Source organism: Macrobrachium rosenbergii, chromosome 44, assembly GCF_040412425.1.
Source record: "Macrobrachium rosenbergii isolate ZJJX-2024 chromosome 44, ASM4041242v1, whole genome shotgun sequence".
Taxonomy (NCBI): domain Eukaryota; kingdom Metazoa; phylum Arthropoda; class Malacostraca; order Decapoda; family Palaemonidae; genus Macrobrachium; species Macrobrachium rosenbergii.
The window spans coordinates 35,861,625-35,868,069 of record NC_089784.1 but is presented as its reverse complement, the minus strand read 5'-3'; positions in this window follow the sequence as shown (position 1 = coordinate 35,868,069).

Below are 6,445 nucleotides of genomic sequence, written 5' to 3'. Positions count from 1 at the left end.
GAATCTGGAAAAAAATGAGAATATGAAATGAAATTTGAGACAAGGTTAGTGTTTTGTGGGTAGATTAATCCATCATATACAGATCAAGGTCCTTCGGGTATACGTTATTCCTGGTATATATTATATATATATATATATATATATATATATATATATATATATATATATATATATATATATATATATATATATATATATATATATATATATATATATATTTGTGTGTGTGTGTGCGTGTGTGTGTATACATGGATATTGAGTTAAAGGTCTTGGGTAACGTGAGATGTCTGTTTCTCAGGCAACGTACATAATAACAAAACCTACCACTGACCCAACCATTATGTGTTCACGTAAAACATTTACATAACCTGGAAAATATTTCTTGCCGTAAAACTGATTTAGGTTTTTGGTATATGCATTTGCTCAATTAAGCCTGAAAATTCGAGTCTGATTAATTAATCTTTCCCAACAAAAGTTTTTCCAGCCAATTCGGTATCAAGATTCTGTTGGGAGAAAGGGGTAAAAGCCGTTTGTTCCGAAACTATTTCCCTGCATCATAATGCTAACTTAAGCAGTCAGCCATTGCAATGGTGATACCAGTGGACACTTCATCATTTGAAGGGAACAAGTATAAAAGAATAACAAAATGTACTTTATTAAAATAAATAAGCAGAGAACTGTGAAGACATATCTATTCAGGTGATTGTAAACAGTCAGTCATTGCAACGATAATATCAGTAGACACGTTCGTCATTTGCAGAGAATAAGTGTAAAAGAATAACAAACTATAATTCATTAAGATGAAACGGTGAACCCAGATATATTCAGTTTATCATTAAAACAACAGTAACAAAGAAGAATAAAGACTCAAATACACGGAAGAGCAAAATTAACGAATGTAAAAGAGTAATTACTCAAAGAAGCATAAACAAGTCGCCGACAATTAGATACAAACTTGAAAAGTGCGAGTAATATGATAATCACTTGCTAAAGGTGAACGGAAGGACGAACACAGATTTCCGTTACCGAAGTAAGAAAAATCCTGACTTAACCAGAATGAGGACAGAGGTTGTCGGTAATTAATCAATAATATATACGAGTAGAATTCACAGCAAGCCGTAAAAAAAAGTCTGCGACAGTTAAATGCAAATTGGAGAGTATGAGTCACTATATGAGACTTACTTGCAAGAGGTGAACGCAAGGACAAACTCGGTTTCAAATTACCGAAGTAAGAAAAACCCTTTAATGGACTCTTCTTAATCGTGAAGATGAACAGAAGAGTTTTAAACTCTTCAAACCAGTATATATATCGATATGGAATGATTAGAATCAGATACAAGAAAATGTTAATGATAATATATATAATTATATATAAATATATCAATATATACGGATATATATATAATATATATATATATATATATATATATATATATATATATATATATATATATATATATATATATATATATATATATATAATATATTTATATATATGTATATGTATATATATAATATATATATATAGGCTATATATAATTTATATATATATATATATATATATATATATATATATATATATATATATATATATATATATATCGGGAATAACATACCCAGAAGGACCTTGATCAGTATAGATACATAGTATATGATACATTCATCTACCCACAAGACAGTAACCTTGTCTCCAATACCATTCCATATTTTCATTAATTTCCAGATTCCAGGCGAGGGCTAACCATTCCATACAAAATATTAGGCCTACTTGAACTTATAGGCTAATTATATTTAGATTCTTCAGTTACTTGAGTAACAAATTGAACTGAATCATTTTATTGTCTATATTTAAACATTTGACACTCGGTATTCGCGTTGCGCTATCGATGTGGTAAGTAAAAGAAATTTTCTGTTTTCATTTCATATATCAATAACAAACGAAACACTTTTTTCGTGATTTTTTATTGAGGTGTAAGGAAGATTGCAATATATGAAAGTCATAAGGCATCAGAATTCTACATGAAGAGGATTTCTAGCCATAATTAGAAATGATAGCTATGATTAGAGTTCTAATCTTTATCTGAGAGTCTGAAGGAACATTCATGGCACTGCCTACTACACTAACAACTGCCATAAAAGGTTAGGAAAAATTATGGAACTAGAGAGTGCTCTTGACTTCCAGACAAAGAAAAAAAATTGCTTGAAAAGAGACCAAAATTTTCTAGCAGACTATGAGCAGAATTAAGTGACAGTCATTAACAAGTAAAACATGCGACGAAGTTTCTTCGGTGCAATCGAGTTTTCTATACATCGTATAATAAAGGCCATGATGTCTTTCTTAGACCATGATCCAGGCCACCAAAAGTAGATTTATCTTTCGATGGTCTCGGTGTAATGCTGTATGAACCGCGGCCCATGAAACTTTAACCACGGTCCGGTGATGGCCTGGCCTATATCGTTGCCAGACGCACCATTATGGATAATTTGAACCTTAAATAAAATAAAAAAACTACTGAGAATAGAGGGCTGCAATTTGGTATGTTTGATGATTGGAGGGTGGATGATCAACATACCAATTTGCAACCCTTCAGCCTCAGTAGTTTTTAAGATCTGAGGGCGGACAGAAAGAAGTGCGGACGGACAGACAGAGCCGGCACAATAGTTTTCTTTTCAGAAAACTAAAAGTTACCTTTGATTCCAGTGCTGTGAGTTTTTCCATCTTAGAAAGTGCTGCTATTGTATAGAAGCAGAAGCTGTGGATAGTTTTTTTTTTTATTTTTTTGTACCTTTCTCGTGACAGAAATAGTTAGACTGCTCCTTCTCGTGTAATGATCGCAACAGTAGTTGGAAAGATCAAGCCAAAATCCTATAAAATAGTAATTCAAAAAGCGTCCTGATTTTTTCTAGAAACTGCTGTCCTACAATGGGGAAACCACCTTATGCTAAAAGCTGTATAGAATTAGGTGCAAAAAAGTGTCAAGTCCAGCTGATGGGAAAAAGGATGTCATCAACGAGTGCCCAATATTTTAAAAGGGTTCCATACGTAGGGAGGAGAGTGATGCAGATGGAGGTGCCTGGTGGGAGAGCAAGAGGAAGACCAAAGCGAAGGTGGACGGATGTAGTTAGAGAAGATCTGAGAGACAAACAAGATGTGTTTGAGCGAGCCAGGTGGAGGAGGAAAGCTGTTAGAAACATCGACCCCACATAGAAGCGGGAAAAGATGCAGAGAAAGAAGAAGATTTAGAGTAAAGGACTAAATATTCCTTCCTTTTTTCGTTTTTTGACATGAAGGACGTCAAGATAAAGTTTCAAGGAACGCAAAATGTTTATGAATAAGGACATGGTTTCTCTAATAGATGGAGTTACATCCTTCAAAGATATCCTTGTCTCCTAATTAAGCTTGAGATTCTTGACGAGCAGTTGACTCATCTATATGAAGATGAGGAAGCGCTTGAGAAAGTGGAGCGTGTGAATGTTTTTTATCCGCTGGGAATCATCAGTGAACACACGTTTGACGTGGAAAGTTTTCCTATTCAGTGAGGTCATACCTAAACTATAAATCTTCAGTGTACATAGTACGGTTTTATTTTAACAGACTGGACATTAGTACAATAATAATTTGCTTGTCACTAATATGGCGACGTATTTTCATGCAGGGGTGAACCAAGAAAAGGAGAACAAGTAGATGTCTGAACAATTTCTTTTCTTTTAAATCTTACTCTTCCATTTTCGGGCTAATTTTGGTTATGGCGTGGCAAATTAATTTCTCACCAAACACTTCCGCCATATATTGTTCCAACTGCATATCTTGTGTTTCACGCTGTCTGACCATTATTATTGAATTTAATCACTAGTTTTTATGGTTTCCTCTGCCCCTTATTCAACAATTTTGCTAAAAACACAAGAGAAGCAGCCGTATAAGGAGGAAAAGGCTCCAGATAAAAGCATGAAAAGGGGCAGAGGTCATTACAGGATACTCCCTAACCTAACCTGAACTAGGACTTGTCATCTTTCCTGGTAAGGGAGCTTTGACCTCACTGCATTCTGTCATAATGTATGCTGAAAGTGTTGTAATGTATACTGAAAGTGTTGTAATGTACACTGAAAGTGCTGTAATGTATACTGAAAGTGTTGTAATTTATACTGAAAGTGTTGTACTGTATACTGAAAGTGCTGTAATGTATACTGAAAGTGTTGTAATGTATACTGAAAGTGTTGTAGAGGTGTTCTTCCTTACCTAGCCTAGAATGCCCTGGGCCATATGATCAGGCCCGATTTGGGGAACTCTTCTCCCCTTGGCGTTTTCTCTAACATAAAAGCTGCACAATTTCAATTTCCTTGCGGGGTTAGCCACCCCTAAATCCCCTTCTTTTTCTTGTACTCTTCACGTCTGGTCTAGATAAGTATGTTAGTTCGATAAATGTCTCTCAATTGCAACATTTTTCATCACTGAAGCTCCTCTCAGTAGGCCTGTTTGCGAAACTCTCATTATTGTCATTCATTCCAGGCACTCCAAACCTTCTTCAATTGCTGTTTTCAGATCATATAGCAAAACCAAATTTTCAGTTTTTTGCATTTTCACTCTTCCATGCCCTAACAATGTGCCCCCATATCGCAATTATTTCTGCTTGAAAATTCAGTTTAACCCACATAGTCATTAAAGTAATGCTTCCAACTTTTTCGCCCACCCCAAGAGTCGTCCAAACCAATGAAACCCTGCCTCCTCCGATAACCAGCTTATATCATCCGCGACAAACACAGTCACTTCTGTTCAACCTGTTCTGAACGCTATGTCTTTTCAGTGCGGTTCTTCCAAGTGCCCCAGTGTCCAACTTACTCTCTTAATCACGCCCATTACTAAACGTCTTTGCCCGAAGGCAGCAGAGTCATTCGCACTGAAAACCCTAGGGCTTAATGCATTCTTTGGTGGTTTTTGAAACCAGCGACAGGCCAGCAGAACAATGTTCATCAATTTCCACGGCCTTCTTTCTGTTAGGAGATTTTATTTTGCGTAGAGAAGTGGAAATGCTACTAATATATTTATTGGCTTCCCGCAGAAGTAACGGAGTGGTTGACGTTGGCATATAGAAATGAGGTTACGCTACCTTTGAGGAGGCACTTTCTTCCTCTAAAGGGGTCAAAACCCCTCCGAATGGACGTCCTCCGTCTTGGCATATGGTGCAATGGTATTTCACGAAACTGGCTTTTCCTAAAACAGGAAAATCCCAGGTTACAGTTTGCCACAATTGCCTAAGTATTCACTTATAAATTATTTGACGTGACGTAAATGAATACTGGACAATGTGATGCATAATCTGAGAACCTGTAATTGAAATAGGAAAGAATGAATGTAGTACTCCTTTAGGCAAGTTAATCACAGTTTTATTATGTATTAGTGGATCTCACTTAACGCAACTGACCTGTGTTTCCACTCTTCAGCCTCATCATTGCTCCCTTTCCGTCTTCAAGAGTCATTTGCACAAACATTCTCGAACTTACAGCAAGTTCTTCATGTCTATCTCTTGTCCTCCACACTGAACACGTCTTCAAGATACGCGTCCCCGTAGTGCCGTCAGTGCACCTCATGCGGTGCGCGGTAGGCATTACTTACGGTTCTTTGCAGCGTCCCTTCGGCCCCTAGCTGCAACCCCTTTCGTTGCTTTTACTGCACCTCCTTTCATATTCTCTTTCTTCCATCTGACTTTCCACCCTCTCCTAACAATTGATTCATAGTGCAACTGCTTTGAGGTTTTCCTCCTGTTACACCTTTCAAACCTTTTACCTTCAATTTCCATTTCAGCGCTGAATGACCTCATAGGTGACTGCACTCCTCACTGAGAATCTGTTCACTTGCATCTTTTATATACTATGAGACGCATTCGACTTGTACCACTTGGCTATCAAAGGAGAGATAAAAGTTGATATTGACTCAGCTTTGCATAGTCCTGTTGAATTCAATATTGGTGCTACATCTGTCTTAAACGATGTGACCAATTTCTGTATAAAAATGACTTTTACGCTCTACAGTATTATTAACAAATTTTCATTCTGAAAGAGAAGGAAATATTTTGGGCTTTATCTATTACTTAAAACCTAGCATATTTTTTCTAGGTAATAGGTCATAAATTTGACAGCCTTCTGTGTCTACGAATTGTGGCTGCATGTTTGTAATGTATTTGAAATCACGTGATCTGGATGGCAACAGATATAAGCAAGGGACAAACGTCTGTAGATACTTTCAAATTTCAAATGTAAAGCTTCTCTCTCTCTCTCTCTCTCTCTCTCTCTCTCTCTCTCTCTCTCTCTCTCTCTCTCTCTCTCTCTCTCTCTCTCTCTCTCTCTCTCTCTCTCTCTCTCTCTCTCTCTCTCACCAAAAACATCTGAAAACGGCATCATACCATAATTATTTTCTTCTGCAATTGTAGAATATATAGAACAAAGCAAA